Source organism: Macaca nemestrina, chromosome 10, assembly GCF_043159975.1.
Source record: "Macaca nemestrina isolate mMacNem1 chromosome 10, mMacNem.hap1, whole genome shotgun sequence".
In the NCBI taxonomy this organism is placed as follows: domain Eukaryota; kingdom Metazoa; phylum Chordata; class Mammalia; order Primates; family Cercopithecidae; genus Macaca; species Macaca nemestrina.
Window position 1 is genome coordinate 71,221,924 of NC_092134.1, and position 25,563 is coordinate 71,247,486.

Below are 25,563 nucleotides of genomic sequence, written 5' to 3' on the forward strand. Positions count from 1 at the left end.
CATACAGGCTGGAGTGCAGTGGTACCATCTCAGCTCACTGCAACCTCTGTCTCTCAGGCTCAAGTAATTCTCATGCCTCAGCCTCTGGAGTAGCTGGTTCTACAGGCATGCACCATTGCACCTGGCTAATTTTTGTATTTTTAGTAGACATGGAGTTTTGCCATGTTGGCCAGGTTGGCATCTCTTTTCTTTTTCCTGAGCCTCCCCTGGGCCTCTTGGTGCTGTGTCTTCCCCATTCTTACAATAAATAGCTCAGTCCTCTTATGCTTACTAGAATGTAGGTTTCCAGTAGGCAAGGATTTTTGTCACCTTTATCCACTAATATGTCTTCAAAAGTTAAAAAATGGTCTGATCTGATATCTTGTAGATGTTCAATAAATACTGAATGAATGAATAAATGATGTTTTCTTAGTTTTCCTTAGGCATCGTATGGTTTAACTTACTCATGTGGTGCCTCTACTTTCCAAAATTAATTCTTGCACCTCATAAAATGAGTAACCTACTAGTGACAATCTCATTAAATTATGTTAGGAGATTATACTAAAAATGTAGCATATTTTTCTCCCTCACATCTTGTGACTCCTCTTTCATTACCCGAGGTAGCATATACGATCTTATGTCTCTTAATGATGGAGATATGTTCTGAAAAAATACGCTGTTAGGCGATTTTGTCATGAGACATCACAGAATGTAATTTCACAAACTGAGATAGTAAAGCCGATTACACACCGAGGCTACATGGTACAGTCTGTTGCTCCAAGGATACACACATGTACATCATGTTACCGTACTGAATGCTGTAGGCAATTGTAACATAATGGTAAGTACATGTGTATTTAAAATATTAAAACATGGAAAAGGTAGAGTTAAAATACTGTATAAAAGACAAAACATGGCACACCTGTACAGAGCACCTCACCATGAATGGAGATTGCAGGATTGGAAGTTGTTTTGGGTGAGTCAGTTAGTGAGTAATGAGTGAAGGTGAAGATTTAGGACATTATTATACACCACCGTATATTTTATAAATCCTGTACACTTAGGCTACACTAAATTTATTAAAAATATTTTTTCTCCAATAATAAATTAAGCCTAGCTTACTAAAACTTTTTTACTTCATAAACTTTTTTTTTAAAAACTTTTGACTCTTTGGTAATAACACTTCGCTTGCAATACAAATGCATTTTACAGCTATACAAAAATATTTTCTTTCCCTTTAAACATTTAAAATTTAAAATTTTTATGCATACATAGTAGGTATTTATGGGGTACATGTGATGTTCTTTATATTATTATTCGATAAGCTTTTTTCTATTTTTAAAGTTTTAAACAAATTTTTTACTTGTAAAGTTTTTGTTAAAAACCATGACACAAACATACACATTAGCCTAGGCCTACATGGAGTCAGGCCCATCAGTATCACTGTCTACAACCTCCATATCTTGTCCCACTGGAAGGTCTTCAGGGGCAGCAACACGCATGGAGCTACCATCTCCTATAATATCAATGTCTTCTTCTGGAATACCTCCTGAAGGACCTGCCTGAGGCTGTTCTACAGTTAAATTTTTTTTAAGCAGAAGGAGTACACACTAAAACAGTGATAAATATGGTATAGTAGATACATAAACCAATAACATTGTCATTTATTATCATTATTAAGTATTATGCATTGTACATTGTTGTATGTGCTATGCTTTTATAAGACTGGCAACACAGTAAGTTTGTTTACACCAGCATCACTACAAACACATGAGTAATGCATTGATCTAGGACATTATAACAGTTATCACAAGGTGAAAAAATTTTCAGCTCCATTATAATTTTATGGGACCTCCATTGTTTATGTGGCCCATCGTTGACCAAAATGTCATTGTGTGATGCATGATTATGTTTATTATTTGCAACATTCATGGATCCATCTGCTTATAGAAGCTTGTATTTCTTGGCTACTGAGGGCAGAGGACATGAGACAAAGTCTAAAGCTCACCCAAAGTGGGTCATTTTAGAGACCAAAGGGCTGTATCCTCAGTGAAGGAGTAAAATAGTAAAAATCCATTGTGCAAGAAAGCAAGCGAAGACTCCTGACCCCCAGAAACTGTGAAACTATAAATGTGTGTAGTTTTAAGTGACTAAGTTTGTAGTAATATTGTTCTGAAACAATGATAACTGATAACTAATACAGATCCTCAAAAACTTGGAATTATCAGACATAAAATTATAAAAATATTTTAATATAGTAGGAAGAAATAAAAGATCAAATTAAAATATAAATGAGGAACAAGTGACCTTGAAACTGAGTATATGGAATTGAAAAACGAAGAGGACATCTAATGAAAAATATAAAAATTGATATTAAAACTTAATGAACAGCCTGAACAATAGACATAACTGAAAATGGAATTTGTGGCCTATTAAGAAGCACTGAAAATTATTCAAGATGAACTTACTGTGACTCCTGCTGTTTACTCCGCCTGGAATAATTTGCTTCAGGTGGCCACATGGCTTGCTCCTTTATTTCTTTCAGATTTCTGCTCAAATAATACCTTATTCTGAAGCCCTTTCCTGACCATGTATTATAAAACAGCAACCCCCGCACTGCTAAACTTCTGCTATCTTGTACCACGCTTTGCTTTTCTTCACAGTATTTGTTACCTGGTGACATTCTATTTATTAACATAGTTGTTTGTTGCTTGTCTCCCCACTCCTACCCAATAGACTATTCTTCATGCTTAGTGCAGCAGCCCCAGGGCCTAAAATAATGCTTGTCCCATAGTAGCAGTTCAACAATGACTTTCATCTTTTTATTTTTATTTTTTAGAGACTAGGTATCCTTCTGTTGCCCAGGATGGAATGCAGTGGTGCAATCATAGGCCGCCAGAGCCTGAAATTCCTGGGCTCAAGGGATCTTCCCGCTTCAGCCTTCTGATAGCTGGGACTACAGGCTCATGCCAGAACACTCAGATATATTTTTAAAAATTTCTGTAGAGACAGGGTCTCACTGTGTTGCTTAGGCTGGTCTCAAACTCTTGGGCTCAAGTGATCCTGCCACCTTCGCTTCCCAAAATGACGAGTTTACAAGCGTGAGCTGCCATGCCCAGTTGAACAATTACTTCTTGAATGAAAGAATGCATGAAAGGGACACAGAAAAAAAAAAAAAGACGTGAGAAAACATGAAAAGGAGGGCAGGATATGAAACACAGCACTGTCAGACATACTATAGCTGTACTAACTGCCTTGCTTCATTCAAGTGTAAAACCTCTGAGGGAAGAACTTAGACTGAATTATTCACTGCTGTGTCTGTAAATCAGTGCCCAGCACATAGTGAGCACTCTATAAATATGGCTAAATAAAACAATAAGTGAAAAGTGGCTGGGCGCGCTGGCTCATGCCTGTAATCCCAGAACTTTGGGAGGCCGAAGTGGGCAGATCATGAGGTCAAGAGTTCGAGACCAGCCTGACCAACATAGTGAAACCCCATCTCTACTAAAAATACAAAAATTAGCTGGGAGTAATGGCCCGTGCCTATAATGGGAGGCACGGGGCAGGAGAATCGCTTGAACCTGGGAGGCGGAGGTTGCAGTGAGCCAAGATCGCACCACTGCATTCCAGCCTGGGCGAGAGGGCGAGACTCCGTCTCAAAAAAAAAAAAAAAAAAAAAAGTCTAATATCTATCTAATCAGAATCGTGGGAGGAGAGAGAGAATGAGGGCGAAGCAAATTTAGAAGAGTGGGAATTTCCAAAATTGATGAAATATTCTACTCCTCAGGTTAGGAAAACCCAAGAAATCCCAAGTGAACAAAAGGAAATCTCACTAAAGGCCCATCATCGTGGGAGTGAGATGATCTTATAATCAGCTCCACAGTAAAGACAGACTTCTTACAAAGGAATGACAGGCATAGTTGACTTCTCAATAGCAAGAATGGAAGCCAGGAGACAGTGGAATAATATCTTAAATTATTAAAAGAAAACAATTGTCTAGCTTCAATGTTATATTCAGCAAATCAGTTTTATTTATTTATTTATTTATTTGAATGAGAGCAAAATGAAGATATTTTCAGACAATTAAAGAGAGAGCTTGCCATTGGCTGATCCTTCATTAAAGGAAATTATAAATAATGATCTCAAAAGTGATTCCTTAAGTGAGATCTGAATGCCAGAGGGAATGGTGAGCGAAGAAAATCAGAAACCTGTGGTTACAGCTGAACTGATACCCACCACATGAACCAATAACAACAATGTCTAATTAGTGTGGTTAAAGTGACAGAACTTAAATATATGACAATCACATATAATTGAGTGTGAAGTATTAAGGAGTTAAAGTGGCCTAAATTCCTATGTTTTTTGAAAGGAAGGTAATGATACTGATTAATTTTAGACTTTACCTTCTTAAGTATGCATAGTAAAATTTCACAGAAAAGGAACTCAAGGAAAAGAGACAGAGTATATAATTTACAAACTGAGTAAATTGAATGACAAAGTAATTTAATAATTTGAAATAAAGCAAAAAATAAGAAAAACAAGCAGTATAGAAAATAAGAGAAAAATAGAAAGCACAACATACTATAGTAGGCATAAACCCTCATATGATCATAATTAAAAAGAAAACACAGGAGATGGATCATCAAAATCAAAATTTGGTTTCTTTAGAAGACTAACATAACATCTTGCAAGATGGATCAGAAGAAGAAGAGAAAAAAAACAAGCAAGAAAAAAATACTAAGAATTAAAAGAAGGGACAAAACTGAGATATTAACAAGATCAGAAACATACGGTGAATAATTTCATGGTAATAAATTTGAGAACTTAAACAAAAGGGGAAATTTTTTGAAAATCACCTCCAACCAAAATTCAAGAAGAAATAGAAAACTTGAAACATTTTATGAGCATTGAAGAAATTAAATCAGTTAATAAAAATCTTCCCACAAATTAAACACTAGCCTCAGATGGTGTTATGGGTAAGTTCATCCCAACCTTCAAGGAACAAATAATTTCAGTATTCCACCAAAAACATTTCCAGGGAATAGCAATGAGAGGTACGTACACTCTTGACACCAAACTTAGAAAAGGACAGCATAAGAGACCTAAATCTACAGGCCTTTCTCTCTCAAGAGCATAGATAGAAAAACTTTAAACAAAATACCAGCTAACTTTATCCAAACGACAGATTAGAAGCACCCGTGGGCCCCCATCTTTTTGTTTTTTTGTTGTTGTTGTTATGCTTGATGTATGCAGCAACCATTTCTCCTCTTAGTGAATGCAGTGGTTGGTGTGTCTGAAGCGGTTTTTGATTTTCATTTTTGTGGTCAAAACGTAGGTTATCTCCCTGTTTTTGGGATATCTTTGAGGAAGGACTTGCTCATTCCTAGGTGTTAAGATTGAGTCAGAGCAGACCCAAGTGTCCAGGGGTTGCCTTAACTCTGCAAAATGCAGACACCAGAAGAGTGGGCATGTTGTGTGGGAAGTGGGGTTGGTGGGGGAGCCCATGGACCTCAGGCCTCCAGGTGCCTGCAAGTTCTAGAACAATTTCTTCCACCAATACACTATCACTGACTGGTTAGACCATGTGCAAACACTACTACTAATTTAAATTTAATTATTATTATATGCCACACTGGTGGTTGTCAAGATGAGTTGAAATTTTCTATGCTAAATATTGTGGTTAGTTGTTTTTATGTAACAATATTCTATTCATACTTTCAAAAATTAGAGGAAATATTGGTTACTATAATAGCATTTTGCTGAATTGAAGAAGGGAGTGTTTTAAATGTCTGGTGATGTAGCAAGCGATTGTGTGGGTTGCTTTGTCCTACTGAATTTCAAATATTCACCACCCCCTTCATAATAAAAGCACTATAGGAGATAGAGCAATAAAAAAAGAAAAGTATAATTTCCATTTTCCAAAAACATGAGTCATAATATCAGGAATGAATTTGGCCTTTAATGCAGAAAACAATTTTTCTATATTTGTTAGAACTTTAGATATTATGGGAATATATTGAAATCCTGATTTTGAGTGGGAAGTGAACTACACAGAAGTGAGAGTTAAGAATTTCACATTTTAGTTTTGTACTTACATTTATGTATGATAGCTCTCTATTGACTTTCAAAGGTTTTTGACAGTAACCTATAATAAGAAATGGATTTTAATTGTAATCCAACATACACACACTCATGTAACTAAAAATATGCTTTATGAAAAGATACTTTTATTATAGATATGATGTGTTCTAGTATCTCTATTCTTTTGTATTTTTTTCTAGTCTGTCATTTTGGTAAAAAATTGCAAGTTGTGAACCACTATGTTGATTCTGGGGATTTATTAATAGGTTATAACCTGAACTTTGAAAAATGCCATCTAAATATAACCAGATATCTAATATATCTTTAGTTGACTGTTGATTTTTATTATTAAAAATTATTTAGGTACAGTCATCTAAAATCATTTCTGTTTTTTTCAATCTTTCTAGTTTGTCATCGAAATGGTGGCACAATAGTAATTGTGACCTGCATAACACATAATCATGTTTGATCAAAGTTTAATTCTGCTGCTGAAGGTCAAAATTAATACCAGTGGAGACAATGTAGAAATATTTATACTTATCCTTGTAATAAGTTGACTAAATGGTATGTGAAAATATCACATGGAGAGGTTCTTTTCTACTTCAGGGATTTATTTTTTATTATTCTGAAATATATGGGCTAAATATTGACTGCTATAGTTATCTTTGTTTGGGCTTTTATAACAAAATACAAATAACCGTGTGGTTTATAAAGGACAGAAATTTATTTCTCACAGTTCTGAAGGCTGAGAAGTCCAAGATCAAGGTGCTGGCAGGTTCAGTATATTGTGGGGGACTGCTTCCTGGAGTCTCACACGGTGGAAGTGGGGAGGGAGTTCTCTGAGGCCTCCTTTATAAGGGCATTGATACCATCCATGAGGACTCCACTCTCATGACTTAATCACCCCCAAAGGCCCCACCTCCTAATACTATCACATTGACCATTAGAATTTAACACATGAATTTTTGGAGAGATACAAACATTGTCTATAGCAATAGTGATCTAGAAAAACCTACTAAAGGTATGAGACTAATTTCTGTTCTTTAATCTTATTTAGAAGATAAATAAAATACTGTTTTAAAAATAAGATTCTGTGATGAAATCATAATGTTCACATACTTTAAATTGTGACACTGTTTTATAATTCTCTATCCCTGAAATCACCAATACATGCAAGTCCAGAAAACAATGCATTTTAAAATGTCATGAAATGTACCCAAGCGTTATATATTTAGAACACAGCTTTATAGAAGAGCATATTGTTTCATGTAAAGTAGCAGCTTTACCATTTCAAGTATCTGGAAGAGCTTTATGGAACAAAGCATTAAGTATGAACTGATCCATTTTTATTCAAAGTTTATGAGGTTCTAGAAGTACCATTATATTGCTTTTGCTTTAAAATGTAATTCACATTAAAATATACCTTCCCCTTCTTTTTAAAAATAAGTTACAGTTCACTAAAGCTTAAAGTATCATGTACTTTTTATCCATTTTCTTCAGGCTGAAGATATTGAGGTGAACTCTGAGATTGTGTATGATGTTAGACTTAGACTTCAGTGTCCTGGAACCTTAATTTTGAAATGTTGCTTTGCAGAAATACAATGGGCAAGTCTTTACATTGCATCTAAGGCATTAACGGTGAAAAGGGCTGAAAAGACTAAGTAAAAACTTTTCAGCATCATGTCCATGTTTGAATTTGTACACACATAGACAGGCTTTCTGTATTTAAGTTACAGTTGCTAACCATAGAATCTGTTACTGTATATAATTTTTCTGATTTCTGATCTGCTTAATGCTGCTGACACAAAACATTGCTTTGGTATCTTGCCTGCAGCAGCATCCACTGTTAGTCACTGGAAGTACATAGCTGTATCATGTATGCTGAGTTGAGCTCTAGGGTGTTTCTCCTGTCTGAACTACTTGACCCCAATTCTCCTTTCTATGTAGCAATAGCCTCTAGTCTTTGTTTGTCATTTATGAGGACAAATTGTAGTAAATAAAATCACATTTAATGAAGAAAAATGAACATATTACTAATGGCTGACATTTATTCAACATTTTCTATGTATTAAGCCCTGTTTATAGTGGATTACAAATATTATCTCATGTAAGCGGCACTTCAAGCCTGTGAGATAGGTTCTAATACTATTTCCATTTCATGAAACTCAGAGCCAGGTTAAATAACTTGCCCAGACATTCAGCTGCTAAGCAATAGAACCAGGTTTGAAATAGGGAATTTCATTCCACTATGTTGTGCAGCTCCTCAAATTGTAAAGGCGTGAAAAGGGGTAGAGAGTCCTCCTCAACATTTTTCTGATGAATTGGGTTATTAAAACACATTTTGTTGGCATTCTAGAAGCTTTGTGTTATTTTTGGCTAAAATAAGTTTTTAGTAAACAATATATATTTCAAATAGAATTACATTAAATAGCTTGTTATAAAATTTTCAATTTATTAATGGTTGATTTTATTTCAAAGTTAATAAAACAGCATTTATTATATTCATATAACAATTTTACATACTCTCTTTGTTAGTTTCTGTATTTAGGGTCTTTTCATTTTTCATATGTATATAGGTACTGTTTCAAAGTCACAATGAAAGGAAATAAGACTGTTTTAAAAAACATACCAGAATATTAAATATATGTATTTAGAGCAGCATCTTATGCTAACCAAACAAGTAAAAATATACTACTGAGAAAATATTACTCTGGGTTGTAGTAATATACATGAAACTTGGAGAAAGGAAAATTATTACTTGGAGAAAATGTACTGATTGCTTTTTTATATACTTTTACAATTTTGGTTTGGATGACAATGAATTAAATTAACTCTCATTTTGGAAGTCTTTATGGTACCATTAAAAATTGGCTTGCTGGTCCCAGGAAATTAAATTTTGAATCTTTGCAATATTTTGGCTGAATGCTCAATTCAGAAATTTCTGTGCAATAAAAATGACAACAACCCACTAACCTTTTCACCTTTTCTTCCCATCACCTTTTAGCCAGTGCTAGTTTAATTTAATTTATGAAAAGGTCAGAATTAACTGACTTCTCAGTAAAGGTTCAAATAAATAACTAACTTTTAAAAAAATGACCTACTGATTTTTAAACTTGTACTCTTTATTTAGCAAACAATAAATATCAGTGCTTGGATACAGTCTTCATTTGTGGCTAATATCTCCACAAATCTAAGAATCTCGCAGATTCTACTTTTGCATTTATGCTCTGGCTCAGACCCCAAAGTTCTAGAATAATTAGAATTTAGGTAGAGCAGCTTTCATCATTTTAATGGAATCAGTGGTGTAAATTGCCAATACTGAGGACCTACTTGCTTCTTCTTGACGGCCAGGTGCTAGGAAAACAGAGCGAAGGTGAGCAAGCAGAGGATTGTTTCAAAATAAAATACTAATATATAGAAGCGTCTAATTACCAATTGCTTAGAGCACAAAGGATAAGGTAGTCTTCTCAGAAAGAGAAGAGGGTTGGCTGAGTGCAGTGCAGTGGCTCATGCTTGTAATTCCAGCACTTTGGGAGGCCAAGGCAGGCAGATCACCTGAGGTCCCAGGAGTTCGAGACCAGCCTGGGGAACATAGTGAGACTCCATCTGTACAACAAAAAAATTAGCTGGGCATGGTGGTGTGCACCTGTAGTCCTAGCTGCTTGGGAGGCTGAGGCTGGAGGATCACTTGAGCCTGAGGGATTGAGACTGCAGTGAGCTGTGATCATGCCACTGCATTCCAGCCCCTGGGAAACAGAGTAAGAGTCTCTCTCTCTCTCTCTCTCTCTCTCTCTCTCTCTCTCTCTCACACACACACACACACACACACACACACACAAGGAGGAGAAGGTAAAATGAGAAAAGACATTGGTAGATGTCAGAGGTATCCATGAAAATGTTTGAGTCATCTCAATTTTTATAATTAAAGTTGGAGTGGAAAACTATGGCTATGGGTCACTTATAGCCTACTGCCTGCTTTTGCAATTAAAGTTTTATGGAAATATAACATGTTTACTAGTTTATGTATTGTCTATGAGTGCTTTCATACTACAAAGGCAGAGTTAGGAGTTGCAACAGAGACCATCTGGACTACAAAGCATAAAATATTTACTATCTGGCCCTTTTTAGAAAACATTTGCTGACTCCTGGTGTAAATTATCTATAAACTTATTTGCAAGTTTCTTTAAGTTCAATGTACAATTTTCCTTACATGGATACTTCAATTCAATGTAATCCATTTACTTAGTGCCCCCAGTGAATCAGGCACTATGCATACCTGTCGCCTCTCTCCTCATGGACAGGTGACAGTTATGCATAGTGCCTGTCGCCTCTTTCCTCATGGACAGGTGACAGGTGTCCATAGTGCCTATTGCCTCTCTCCTCATGGACAGGTGACAGTTGTGCATAGTTCCTGTCACCTCTCTCCTCATGGACTGGTGACAGGTGTGCATAGTGCCTATCGCCTCTCTCCTCATGGACAGGTGACAGGTGTCCATAGTGCTTATCGCCTGTCTCCTCATGGACAGGTGACAGGTGTGCATAGTGCCTGATGCCTCTCTCCTCATGGACAGGTGACAGGTGTGCATAGTGCCTATCGCTTCTCTCCTCATGGACTGGTGACAGGTGTGTGTAGTTACTGTCGCCTCTCTCCTCATGGACAGGTGACAGGTGTCCATAGTGCCTATCGCCTCTCTCCTCATGGACAGGTGACCATTATGCATAGTGCCTATCGCCTTTCTCCTCATGGACAGGTGACAGGTATCCATAGTGCCTATCGCCTCTCTCCTCATGGACAGGTGACCATTATGCATAGTGCCTATCGCCTTTCTCCTCATGGACAGGTGACAGGTGTGCATAGTTACTGTCGCCTCTCTCCTCATGGACAGGTGACAGGTGTGCATAGTGCCTGACGCCTCTCTCCTCATGGACAGGTGACAGGTGTGCATAGTGCCTATCGCCTCTCTCCTCATGGACAGGTGACAGGTGTGCATAGTGCCTATCGCCTCTCTCCTCATGGACTGGTGACAGGTGTGTGTAGTTACTGTCGCCTCTCTCTTCATGGACTGGTGACAGGTGTGCATAGTTCCTGTCACCTCTCTCCTCATGGACAGGTGACAGTTGTGCATAATGCCCATCGCCTCTCTCCTCATGGACAGGTGACCATTATGCATAGTGCCTGTCACCTTTACTCCTTATGGACAGGTGACAGGTGTGCATAGTGCCTATCGCCTCTCTCCTCATGGACTGGTGACAGGTGTGTGTAGTTACTGTCGCCTCTCTCTTCATGGACTGGCGACAGGTATGCATAGTTACTGTCGCCTCTCTCCTCATGGACTGGTGACAGGTGTGCATAGTGCCCGTCGTCTCCTCAAGGACAGGTGACTGTTATGCATAGTGCCTGTCACCTTTCTCCTCATGGACAGGTGACAGGTATGCATAGTTCCTGTTGCCTCTCTCCTCATGGACAGATGACAGGTGTGCCTAGTGCCTAACTCACTGTTGGCACTAAGTAAATGAATTATATTGAATTGAAGTATTTGTGTAATGAAAAATTGTACATTTTTGAATTTCTCCTGGAATCCCAATTCTTGCTGCTCCTATTCTTACTGGAAGCTTACCTAAAATGGTGTAGAAAAGCGGTTGCTTAAATGTCTGTTTCCCACACCTGACCTTGTATCCCCTCATAAGCAGGAAGTGTGTTTGATTCGTCTTTCTATTGTCAGTACCTACCATAGAGCATGGACTGTAGACTTGTGAAGCAAGGTTATTAGCTATAAGATTGGCATTCTTTATGAAAAACATGGGAATTTGTTTCTGGATCTGAATGAAGTCCTTTTGTATGAAGCAGGCAGGAGGAGGAGGAGTAAGGACCAATCTGTATGCCTCACTGGGTTGAAGATAGTCAAAGATTGCTGAATGGATGAATGGGAGAGTGGTAATTAGACTCCTAGCTGTCAGGAAGCACAGAGCTAAAATATTACTGCAACACCAAAAGCTGATTTAGCAAAAAAGAATTTTTTTCCTCTGGTATAATTTAGCAACACTAAGGATGCTGTTAAGGTCTGTTACCTTGGAGAGAGTAAACTTTCAGAGTGGGAAATGTTGGCATTTTGGAAATCCTGCAGAACTCTTCAAGACTGAGTGACTGGAAGGGATTCAATTCTGCTTTTTTTTTTTTTTTTTTTTTTTTTTTTGAGACGGTGTCTCGCTGTTACCCAGACTGAAGTGCAGTGGCGCGATCTCAGCTCACTGCAAGCTGCGCCTCCCGGGTTCACGCCATTCTCCTGCCTCAGCCTCCCGAGTAGCTGGGACTACAGGCGCCCGCCACCACTCCTGGCTAATTTTTTTTTTTTTTGTATTTTTTAGTAGAGACAGGGTTTCACCGTGTTAGCCAGGATGGTCTTGATTTCCTGACCTCGTGATCCACCTGCCTCAGCCTCCCAAAGTGCTGGGATTACAGGCGTGAGCCACCGCGCCCGGCTGTAATAAACTTTTAATTCTTTTTTATGTTTGACATCTTGGTGAGAGAGGCAATTACAATTTTCAGAATCTGTGACCCTTGGAAGGTCGGAGGGCATGGTCTCAGGCCTTTACTTTGCCCTTTAGTAGTGGTAACAATAAAAGCATCTCAAAATTCTCTTTTCAAAAGAATGGGCTATCTTGCAGGTACAGGGGGATAGATAACTTCGGGAATTTTACTCTACACCCAAATGAGCCAGCACAGGGCAATTGCTCTAGTCAACATTAGTCTGGATTTACACTTGTGAATCTATACATTTTCATGTTTAGCTGAGTTATCATTTTGGATATTCAAGTGGCAGTTTGCAAATTTTTCGAAGCCACTTTCTTTTATAGACAATTGGTAGCAACACTTCCCTGCGGTACCATGTCAATTCTACTGATGTGCTCAGGTCAGAGAGTCGGCCTTTGTTCTGCAATTTCTTGGTAAGATTCTTACATATTCTCTTGTTTCTAATATGTCTCTTAATGGACTTAATAATATATGTACATAATATAATACATTATATGTAAGTTGACTTCATATTGAAAACTCGGTTTTTGTAGCCTTCTGTTTTTCCTGTATATGTTGACTTTGTGGCAAGATTGTTTATGACATTTAAGATAATTTAAAACATCCCTTTATTGTCAATCTTTATGAAAAAAGGGCTTTTAATGTTCTCCTGCTTCATCCTGAACTCAGTGTAGTTTGGATTCTTTGCTCATTATTCAACTGAAAATGTTTTAATTGCTCTCCCCAATATGTGCTTGTTTCTTTTACAACCTCATCCAAACTCATGGATTCATCTGCTTTCTTTCTGTTCCCACTGACGATAGTTGAATTCAGGTGCTAGGTACTTCTTGCCTGAGTAATTCCAATTGTCTGTTAATGTTTCTCTGTGAGTTTAGGTGTCTCCCTTCCAAGCCACAGTGCTGCCAGAATGCATCATCTCATATGAAAATAGGATCATGTTAGGTGATGTCTGGCTGTACTGGTAGGATCATGGTGCCTCTTTGAGAAAATTCTCATTATTTCTTTATTCAATGTCCATTTAGAGGAGTGCCATGGAGGGTGGAGAGAGTGGAGGAGAGGTTCCGGGGCAGCTTGCCAGGACATATAGCTCATTCGATAAATCCATACTCACCTCCCTAGAAGACATATTACCTTTGTGACTTTGACATATCCACTGGAGGTTGTACTTCAATTCACCTGATGAGACTTATCAAAGTATTCTTTCATATGTCTCCTCCTTAAGAGGACATTGTTTAATATAATTTTCTCCATCTTAGTATTTCTACTGATAGCTTCTTAGCAATATGAGCGGCTACATGGGTTGTCTGCCTCTTAATGTGGCTCTGTCTACAGACATTTTGTCTAAATTGTTTAATCTTTGGATGACATATTCCTCTCCTTTGGTCTGTCTGTGTCCAATATATATGCAGTACTAAGCTGAAATCCACACTGCTGGTCATGCTGTTGTTTGCTATGCAAAACTCAATTGTAATAGCAAAGTGTAGGCCTTGGGTTATGCAGAATCATTTGTTTCTCCATTTTATTAATCTATTAACAATTTTCACATTAAGCTTACTTATCATAAGGCTTATGTGTAATAATACAATGACACTAGCAGGGCAAAGTAATAATGAATTTGATATAATAACATTATGATAAAAGGTTGAACAGTAAATAGAGTAAGTGCTGACAAATGAAGATTTGAAAATTGGGGAAATATAATCAGAAAAAAATGAGCTGCTAAGTGAGGATTTTAATTTCCAGTATTCCATGAGTATTGATATGGTTAGGCTTTGTGTTCCCATTCAAATCTCATCTTGAATTAAAATCCCCAGGATGCCAATAATCCCCACATGTCAAAGGAGAGACCAGGTGGAGGTAATTGAATCATGGGGGCAGTTTTCTCCATGCTGTTCTAGTAGTAGTGAGTTCTCACGAGATCTGATAGTTTTATAGGAGGCTCTTCCCACTTTGCTTGGTACATCTCCTCCCTGATGCCTTGTGAGGAAGGTGCCTTGCTTCCTCTTCACCTTCCGCCATGATTGTAAGTTTCCTGAGGCCTCCCCAGCCATGCTGAACTGTAAGTCAATTAAACCTCTTTCCTTCATAAATCACTCAGTCTCGGGCATTTCTTTATAGCAGTGTGAAAACAGACTAATACAAATATTATTGTCTTGTGTCTGCTCTTACCAAAACTATTCAACTCAGATATCTGAAAGATTAATTCTGGATTAGAAGCAATCTCTAATCATTTTAGGATGATCACAAAAAATTATTTGAAAAGATTTGCTTCAGAGATCACTTTATCATAACACTTTTTTTTCCTTTAAAGCAGGAATTTATGTGGTTATGTTTTTTGTTTCTCTTGTGATATTTTGGAGACCTACGCATCTAGAACTTGTGAAGAGGTTCTATTTAGGAACTTTCAGCATGCATATTCTCCTTTTTAACCTCCATTTAGCTGCATTCTGGCATTTCAGGGAATCTGGAACTATATTATTCTTGAAGGCAGGTAGACTGAGGTAGGCACAAAATGTTATGCTTAATATTTAAAAAATCTCTCTTAGGTAGTAAAATGACAGTTCTTTTATATCTTTGGCTATGTATACCTCAAGGAAAGAAAATGATTTATTAATTACATGGTTAGGTTTTTGGTTTAATAGGTATTTTAAAAAATGCAAACTAACACTTTGGATAAATAAGTTTGAAAAGCTACATTGGAAATTAAATTAGTAAACCTTAACAGTACTCTGTGATCAAATAAACCTGGCATCTAACCAAATTTATTCTTCATTATTTCTGAGGTTGTTTCCTCTGTTCACCTAAATATTAGCAGAAGTAATAAATTTGTATTATAGAGAGCTTTATCATTTGTAAAACAATATTACCTACACCATCTAATTGAATCATTATGATGATCCTGGGACATAAGTTGAGCTCATATATTAAGAGAAAACTGAGGTTTATAGAGGTTGTCACTTGCCAAATATCATACAGTTTATCAATGAGGGCCTAAACTCCAGGCTTTCTGTGACTTAACCTTCCTTTGTTTGCTCTTCCTTCCTCCCTTTCTACCTTATTTCTGTCTCACAGATCTTGCTATCAGTTAGGTGCTGAATAGACATCAAAATCTCTTGATGAGAGAATGTTCATTACTTATTAATAGATCAGTACACTTGTTGATGCTTCAGTTCCTGACCTAATTATTATTATTCCTATTTTACTTTCCTTGTTTTAAGATGATATTCGTTTTCCTATGCACATTTTCTATGGGTGTTAACTTAATGAATAAAAAATAAAGGTATACTTTAATCTGTACAACAAACCCCATGACACAGGTTTACCTATGTAACAACTTGCACATGTACCCTCCAACCTAAAATAAAAGATAAAAAATAATAATAAAAAATAAAGGTAGACTTTAAACTTTTGCAAATAATGTTTTAAAAGGTTTTACAAATAGTATGTTGAAATAGTAACACCCCCTAATGAACAGAGAAGTAATCTGTCAAATAACCATTAGACTAAGACAAATCTTTCCATCACATAGTGTTAGTTATTCATCTATGGACCCTGAACAATGTGTTTGCTGATTCAGTAAGGCATAGGGAGTTAGAAAGAAGTATGCCAAATAACTATTATAGCAACCATATTTACTGAAATCTGTAGAGTATTTTATATTCGTATAAATATTTATTAAGTGTGGTTTTATATTAGATATATTCTGTGTAGACAGCAAAAATCAGGGCATTTAAAGCTTCATTTAAAAATATTTTTATCGGTGACATAATAATACACCCAAATCCAGAAGAAACATGTTTAAATGTTAACATCTGGTTTTTTTTTTTCTTTAGCACTTGCAGTGATTTATAACTCATACTAAATTAGGTACTGCATATCTTTTTGTGTAGTCAGTTGAGATAGAAGATTGCAGAAGTTTTAGCTTTTATAGTGTCTTTTTTTCCTTTAATCTTTGTTTCTGATCAGTGAGCCAAGAGCTTCCTAATTGGATGGCAATAAATCATTGCAAGAACTGACTTATCTTGACTCATTTTTCTAGCTCTGATATACAGCAAACATGGGAGCAGGTTGAATTTTGGGGTCAAATAGTATCAGAAACATACTTTAATCTTTTGGATCCAGTCCTAGTTTTTAAAGAGCAAATTATAGCATTATTGCTTTCTGAATCCATCGTTATGGCCATGGGCTACTTCGACCTTTGTATCGCTGTCTGTCTGGGGCCTCTTATTTCTCTAGGTAATTTTCCTCCTTTCCGATTTCACCATGCATTTTATTTTCTCTCAGAATTTCTTTTGGATCACAGTTCTCATTCTTAAGTTCTCTGTTAGCTCTCAGATCTCTTGCTCTGTTCTTTCTTACAGCAGGCAGTTTGTATTCTTTCCTGTCTTTTGTTGACACTCTGCATGCAATACTGGTTAGGGGAGCCTCCTTGCTGTTTGTTATATATGTGTTGTGAATGATAAGGCTTCTCTCATACTGTTCTGGGTAGCCATTGTAATTTGATTGATTTTGGTAAGGAGAGAGGAAAAAAAAACATTAGATTCTCTACATATAGCATTTCTCAATTTTTTAAAACAGGAACTTTTAAAATAGCTTCAGGTTAGTATCTGACACTTTAGCATTAGGCTACTGTTTTTTAATAGAAGACATAGCAAAAGTTCGTGGAGCATAATTTTGAATGCATAACATCTTTAATCATAAATGTTTTTGTTGTTTGTGAATATTTTATTTTTGGCTTCAAATTTCAGAATCCACAGCACGTTGCTGTGACAGAAAGCAGCTTCATTTTACTGGTAACATCTCCCCCCACGGAGGTCACTATGTGCATTGTGTGATGAAATCTGAATTTTCATCTTATAAGTTATTCCTAGGAGAGCATGAAACTTAAAAAAAAAAATTCTTGGTCAGGTTCCAACCAAAAGCATATAGTATTTGATGAATAACTAATACAGATAATTAACAGATTAAGAGAATGTGTGAGCCCAGGCATGAACAGAGAACTTGGGAGGGAAGTTATCAGCATAAAAAAACGTTGGAAATGAACCGGGCAATTGGAGCATGAATGAAATCAATTTAATTTGTAGGGATTTATATTTCTTTGGAAGTACATTCTTATTTATTTCTCTGTATGACCTAGACTGTGTCTACATTAAGTAAAGAGTATCTGTGCCTCAGATGTCTGTCAGATAAACTAGTTAGATTTCTCCCTAAAGAAAGCTATTGCTATATCTAATGGATGATTCAGTCTGTTCTTCCCTGCAAAGGGAATGTTGTCTCTGATATCCAGGGCCTTAAAATGTCAGGCACAGTGATTTTCCAAGGGCCCAAGGAACACAGATGGAGATGCTTCTCTGCCAAATTTTATGGGAAGCAGAAATCAGCCTGATCATCCTGAGTCTTATTCTGTTCTCACATGGTTTAGAAGCTTGCAGGAGATTGATTGATTGCCTTCTCTTTCCATTGTATCTGGGAGAGATTTTAAGTTCAGCCGTTCAACCACCATTTGGATAGCAGTAGCTAAAAAGGCAGAAAGATAAAGATGGAGTCTAGTTCTCATGAACTTTTCCAAAACCGGTTGGCCTCCAAGTTGTTTGGTACGTGACTAAGTCTGCCTAGGACTGTTGATTTAACAGCAAGTAGGAAGCAAACCGTGGAGCCAGATAAAAAGAGAAGGAGCCTGAGTTGAAAATCACTTGCCATCCTCATGTTTATTAGTTCTGGTTCTCTTGGTCTGTGCCACGCTGACGCCTGTCTGGTGTAAGCCAGAACTCAGGTTACGCAGGTTTTCCTTACTTGTGGGAAATGTCCACACTTGGTCTTGTTTTATCCCCAGAATCTTGCCCTTTGCTCCCTTTTGATAGCCCCTTTTCCCAGACTCAGATTCTTAGCATCCTTGTGATCCCTTTCTTCTCACCGCTTTATTTGTAATTATAGACTTTTTGTTACTCTGAGTAGTATAACTATGATAGAAGTTTCAAATGTTAAAACACTTAGATTATTGCCGATTTTACTAGTATTAAGAACTTGAACTAAAAAGCTTTGGGCAATTCAAACAACAGGAAATACATGAGGAGTAGAGGAGATTTTGGAATTGGAGTTTTCCTGGTATCTTAAAAAATACTTTTTTTTTTTTAAACATCCACTGCCCAATAATACCTTAGGATCATACCGTTAGTGGGTTCTCAAATACCTCTCTGTCTGAAAGTATGCACTGCAAAGATGGAAAAAGGTTTGCAAACTGTGTAGAACACTTGCAAGCCTTGAGAGTAATTAATAGTTTTGTGAATTGAAGGGGATTATATTTGCTTTAGAGTGTTAGAACAAGTGCCACTTGTAACTTTTCTGTGCTTTCCCTTGTTTGTTTTATTTTTCCAAAGTAGTTATCATAATTGTTAATACAGCCTTCAATCTAATGCCAGAAAAGCTTTTACAAATCTCCATAAAATGCCCAAGCATGTAGTTTTAATCAATGTGTAGGGATTTATGGATTTGATATAGGATGAAACTATCATGTATTATATGCAAGATATAATTCTTTCCTTTGAAGATCTTAGATTCCTTGCAAGATGCTTAATATGATATATTCCAAAATTACTTGAAGCAAACAGAACACCAAGTAAAATTTAAAGATATATGTAATTAATACTTGAGATTCAGTTACCATAATAATTCTAATTAAATGAAAATATTATTCTTAAATACAGCAGGGTTTAATACATATATTAAAATATTGTTAATTAAAATGACATATTTTACATTTCTGTTTTAGGAATGAAAAATAACTACTTATAAATGTTACTTTTGTCCTTGTTATCTGTGGCTGACATCTCTATCTCCTTTTTTTGAAGATATAATTTTTATTTTATAAAACTATTGAGATCTTTAGAAATTATGAAATTCTGATGATGAGAACCCCACAGAAGGGGAGCAAAGACAAGGTGCTGACAGTCCTGCATTAGGGCAGATCTAAGAAGTGTTCACCATATAGGTTGTGTTCAAGATTGGCCTGGATGTAGCACAATTAACCTTGGCTGGATAGATTATGCTTAAAGGCTACTCCACTGGAATGAGACAGGCATTGAGATGATATGTGTGGTTCAATACAGTTAATGATATGGAGGGCACATTATAAAGATGTATAGTAACAGACAAAATATAGGCTCATCATGGAGTTATAAGTGTTTTGATAGGCAAGGTAAAGTATTATCATGCAAGTACTTAGGATTCCAGGTAGATATGTAGACTGGTAAGGGCAGAGAAACCATTCAACTAATAGTAAGATTTCAGCTACTAGAACCGAATTCAGGGTAAGGCTCTATTCCAGCAGGGACACTGGCCAGATGAAGGCAAGGTCTCAGTTTTTGAGACATACTTGCATTACGCATGTTACACACACACAAAAAGACTTGAATGCAGAACCTAGGACTAAATCTAGGTGGTCAGAATTGGGATGCAAGCACTTGAACTGGATTAGCAGCCAAGAAGACTTATGCTGATTCTGTCTGACCCTAATTTTGGCCTAGAACTGTTTACAATGTTCCTCCACAAGATCAGGATTGAGCTAGACACTGGGCAGAGTTGCATATTTAGGTGCTTTTGGTTGTAGGGATAAGAGAGCTTGGGAGTGGGTAGACTCCCCTTGAAGGGATGTCTTCTGCCTTGAGGATTCCCTTCAGATATGAAGGAGATGCCACAATGGATGCAGCCCTCTTAGAGACGTTCCATCCTGATTATTATTAAAAATACATTAATATACAGTATTAAGACCACATGGATAAATTAAATGCCTCTCGGAGATCCTTTGTAGCTCTGGGATTCTGAAAATAAACATTTAATAATAAAAAGAATGTTACATCATTTGCTATTCAGTATTTTTGTATTTTAAGTAATATTGAAATCTTTCATAATTTACATCTGAATGAAAATTTGCCTTAAAATGAAGTAGGATGATGTTTGAAAAAAATCTTCTAGGGTTGTGAGAAATCTTTATTAAAGCATAAAGCTTTATTTAATCTTGAGCATAGCATGAAAGCATGATATTAATAAAAGCACTTAGATTCTATATTGTAATGTACTTACGATTTATGTCTTTATAATTTTTTACTCTTTATTGAGGAGAGGAATAACTAGGTTTACATGCAATTCAGATAGTTACTTCAAATTCTGCCTTTAACTAGATGACCAGTTAAAGTTGTTCACCTGACCAGAAAAGCCATATTTGTGGGAAAATATTTTATTTCGTCAGCAATAAACTCTGATTACCTTTATGTGAATGATTTCTTCAGCCACCTTATGCACAATGCCCTAGATAAGAGAAATGTCTTTTGACTATTTCTATAAAGTGACAAAGCTATAGTTTCATAAATCCACTTTCAGTACCTTCCTCACTTTAATAATTTTTTTTTTTCACGGAGTTCACCAGTCCATAAGGGGGCCAGTTATAGTGCCATGCAAAGAATATGAGTTTTGGAGGCAACAGATGTGACTTTGAAACTTTTTCTTTTTTTCAAAGCTCTCTGATCTTGAGCAATTTACCTAACATTTCTGTTTTCTGACCTATGAAAGGTGGATAAGACACCTTCCTCAGAGGGTTGTAGATATTACATAAGAAAACAGTTAAATCAATAACATAATGCCTGCAGGCTTAATAATTTCACACAAAGATTAGTTTTTTCTCAACTTTAGTTTCTGATATGAACAATGTAGATACTGCCTACTTTATCAGATTGTTTTGAGAATAAATGATAAAAACGTTCTAAATAATAGGGTCTTGTTAGACATATAAGTGTTTATTATTAGTCCTTCTTGCTCACAGCTCAAGTACTCAAAAATATTTTGAGATTTCCTTATCACATGGCCTGTTGAAGTTGTTCGTTTGATCGGAAAGGTCATTTTAGAAAGACAATAATTGTGTAGGAAGTTTCTGTGAAATTTTTACATGTCTCTCTTTAAATTTAGTTTGACCTCTTCTCTCTTTGGTCCTATGGTATAGCACTCCTCTTCCTTTAAAGATGGCCTCTTAGTGTCCTTCGTAGGTACCTTGTTTTGTTCCTGTAAATATTATTTATTTATTTTTATTATTATACTTTAAGTTCTAGGGTACATGTGCATAACGTGCAGGTTTGTTACATATGTATACTTGTGCCATGTTGGTGTGCTGCACCCATCAACTTGTCAGCACCCATCAACCAGTCATTAACATCAGGTATAACTCCCAATGCAATCCCTCCCCCCTCCCCCCCCCTCCCCATAATAGGCCCCCGTGTGTGATGTGTTCCTGTAAATATTAATGTTAGCTTTCTAGGGCTGCTGTCATGAAGTACCAGATGTGGGGTGACTGAAATAACAGAAATGTGTTGTCACACAGTTCTGGAGGCCAGAAGTTCAAAATCAAGGTGTTGCACAGCTATGCTCTCCCTGAAGGCTCTGAAGGAGAATGCTTCCTTGGCTCTTCTAGCTCTAGCAATACTTGAGGTTTCTTGGATTCTAGTTGCATGTCTTCTTCCCGTGTGTCTTCTGGTTTGCATGTGTCTGTCTTTATGTCCAAATTTCCTCTTTCTATGAGGAAATAAGTCATATTGGATTAGAGCTCATACTAATAATCTCATTTTACCTTGATCACCTCTGTCCATATTCTGTTTCCAAATAAGGTCAGATTCTGAGGTATTGGGATTTAGAACTTCAATATATTCTTTTTTGGGAGATGGGACAAAATTCCACCCATAACAATTGGTATTCCCAAAGGTTCTGAGCTCAGCCCCTTTTGGGTCCTCTCTTTCTCCCCAAGTAATCTTATCTAGTTGTTGACTTTAATAACAACTGTAGTGTAGTGAAAAGAACATGGTGTTTGGAGTCAGACTGTCTTACGTTGGACCCTGGCTATTTCACTTTTTGGAGAGTTTAGCAATCTAAACATCATAGATGTTTATTTATGCAGGGCTCAGAGTGGTATAGTATATGTCAAATCCCCCAGTGTGTTCTCCCACAGCATTCTTAATTAAAATGAACATCTAGAAGCAAACCTGAGTTGTAAAAGGAATCAGAAAAATCGACCGGAGGAATGCCACTCAAAATGTGGTCCACAGATTTGCAGCATCTGCATCACCTAGGAAATTTTTGGATATGCAAAGGCTTGGGCCTCACCTCAAGCTACTGAATCAGAATCTCTGGGGGTAGTGCTCATGTGTCTGTTCTCCAGGTGAATCGTATGCATGCTGCAGGTTGAGAAGTACTGAATTTGATCGGGTATCTGCTTTGGTGACAATGGTGGAGCTTGTAAGTTGATTGTGCAAGTGTATATGCATCTCAGGATTGTTCATGCAACAGTTAGAAGAGCCATCTCTCTTCTTTACCTTGAGTTCTTAGCAGTATTCTCAGGCATATTTATGACAAAGGCAGCATTGATATTGAGGTGATGTAACATTAATTTCATCCAAGTTACCTTTAAAAGTCCTATTCTAAGCTCCATTTGGCAACTGATCTCTCTCAACATTGCTTAATGCTCTGCTCTCAACCATCAAGTTTCTGTTTTACAATTCTTGTCCAGAGCAAGTAAGAACCCAGTGAAAAATTTTTTTGAGGAAATATGTTACGCACATCAGCCTCTTATTATCCTCTCCAATGGGACAAGTGCAACATAAATTATAATGATTTATTAGGAATGAAGAACCTATTTTACTGCCCTTACTCAGTGGTTTTCATGGAGTGCTCCATGAATAGGAAAACATTTGTTATTTTTGGACAGATTCAGAATAAATAAAATAGGGAACTAGTGTAAGGTGCATAGAATTTACCACACCAAATGTTATATTTATGGAACTTGGATATTATTACAAACCAGTGGATGAATGCTTTTGTACTTGCACCTTGGTAATTCTGGGTCTGCATTTCTTATTTTGCATTTTCCCTGAAGTGACGTCTAAAATCCAGTGAGGGGGTCTAGAATTTTTTAGTGGGTCACTTGTTGCAAGGACAGAAACTGTTACCCTGTTTTGGAAAATATGCAGACATCATCTGGGGCAGATGTTGCAAAGGAGCAAGGCAGTGATGAGCTGTCAGGTCAGCAAATGGGGAGTATGAGGGAGAAGGCTATGTGAGGAGTTTGGGGGTCATCTAATTTTTTTTTTCCTGAGAATTTTATGACTGTCATGTATAACATGGCCTATTTTCATTTCTTTTAAAAACTGAGACTTAAAATGTACTCTTGGCTGAAAAAGTGGGTGAGAGGAACATGCATTTCTTTCCTGGGAACATTGTATTGTTGTACCTTTTTGCATAGCATTTTTAAGTAATTAAATGAGGTGAAAGTCTTGGTATTTTGTTTTTTCCCATCCTTTTTGTATGTCTAGGGACTTTTTAAAAAAATTTATTTATTATTATTATACTTTAAGTTGTAGGGTACATGTGCATAACGTGCAGGTTTGTTACATATGTATACTTGTGCCATGTTGGTGTGCTGCACCCATGAACTCGTCATTTACATCAGGTATAACTCCCAGTGCAATCCCTCCCCCCTCCCCCCTCCCCATGATAGGCCCCGGTGTGTGATGTTCCCCTTCCTGAGTCCAAGTGTTCTCATTGTTCAGTTCCCACCTATGAGTGAGAACATGCGGTGTTTGGTTTTCTGTTCTTGTGATAGTTTGCTAAGAATGATGTTTTCCAGCTGCATCCATGTCCCTACAAAGGACACAAACTCATCCTTTTTGATGGCTGCATAGTATTCCATGGCGTATATGTGCCACATTTTCTTAATCCAATCTGTCACTGATGGACATTTGGGTTGATTCCAAGTCTTTGCTATTGTGAATAGTGCTGCAATAAACATACGTGTGCATGTGTCTTTATAGCAGCATAATTTATAATCCTTTGGGTATATCCCCAGTAATGGGATGGCTGGGTCATATGGTACATCTACTTCTAGATCCTTGAGGAATCGCCATACTGTTTTCCATAATGGTTGAACTAGTTTACCATCCCACCAACAGTGTAAAAGTGTTCCTACTTCTCCACATCCTCTCCAGCACCTGTTGTTTCCTGACTTTTTAATAATCGCCATTCTAACTGGTGTGAGATGGTATCTCATTGTGGTTTTGATTTGCATTTCTCTGATGGCCAGTGATGAGGAGCATTTTTTCATGTGTCTGTTGGCTGTATGAATGTCTTCTTTTGAGAAATGTCTGTTCATATCCTTTGCCCACTTTTTGATGGGGTTGTTTGTTTTTTTCTTGTAAATTTGTTTGAGTTCTTTGTAGGTTCTGGATATTAGCCCTTTGTCAGATGAGTAGATTGCAAAAATTTTCTCCCATTCTGTAGGCTGCCTGTTCACTCTGATGGTAGTTTCTTTTGCTGTGCAGAAGCTCTTTAGTTTAATGAGATCCCATTAGTCAATTTTGGGTTTTGTTGCCGTTGCTTTTGGTGTTTTAGACATGAAGTCTTTGCCCATGCCTATGTCCTGAATGGTACTACCTAGGTTTTCCTCTAGGGTTTTTATGGTATTAGGTCTAACATTTAAGTCTCTAATCCATCTTGAATTAATTTTCGTATAAGGAGTAAGGAAAGGATCCAGTTTCAGCTTTCTACTTATGGCTAGCCAATTTTCCCAGCACCATTTATTAAATAGGGAATCCTTTCCCCATTTCTTGTTTCTCTTAGGTTTGTCAAAGATCAGATGGCTGTAGATGTGTGGTATTATTTCTGAGGACTCTGTTCTGTTCCATTGGTCTATATCTCTGTTTTGGTACCAGTACCATGCTGTTTTGGTTACTGTAGCCTTGTAGTATAGTTTGAAGTCAGGTAGCGTGATGCCTCCAGCTTTGTTCTTTTGACTTAGGATTGTCTTGGAGATGCGGGCTCTTTTTTGGTTCCATATGAACTTTAAAGCAGTTTTTTCCAATTCTGTGAAGAAACTCATTGGTAGCTTGATGGGGATGGCATTGAATCTATAAATTACCTTGGGCAGTATGGCCATTTTC

General features: G+C 37.0%; 1 protein-coding gene across 2 annotated transcripts in view; it reads left to right on the forward strand.

The window, feature by feature from the left end:
• Window positions 1–25,563, forward strand: part of TAFA2 (TAFA chemokine like family member 2) — a 507,044-nt gene that overhangs the window by 135,596 nt on the left and 345,885 nt on the right. The gene's annotated exons all lie outside the window — the stretch shown is intronic.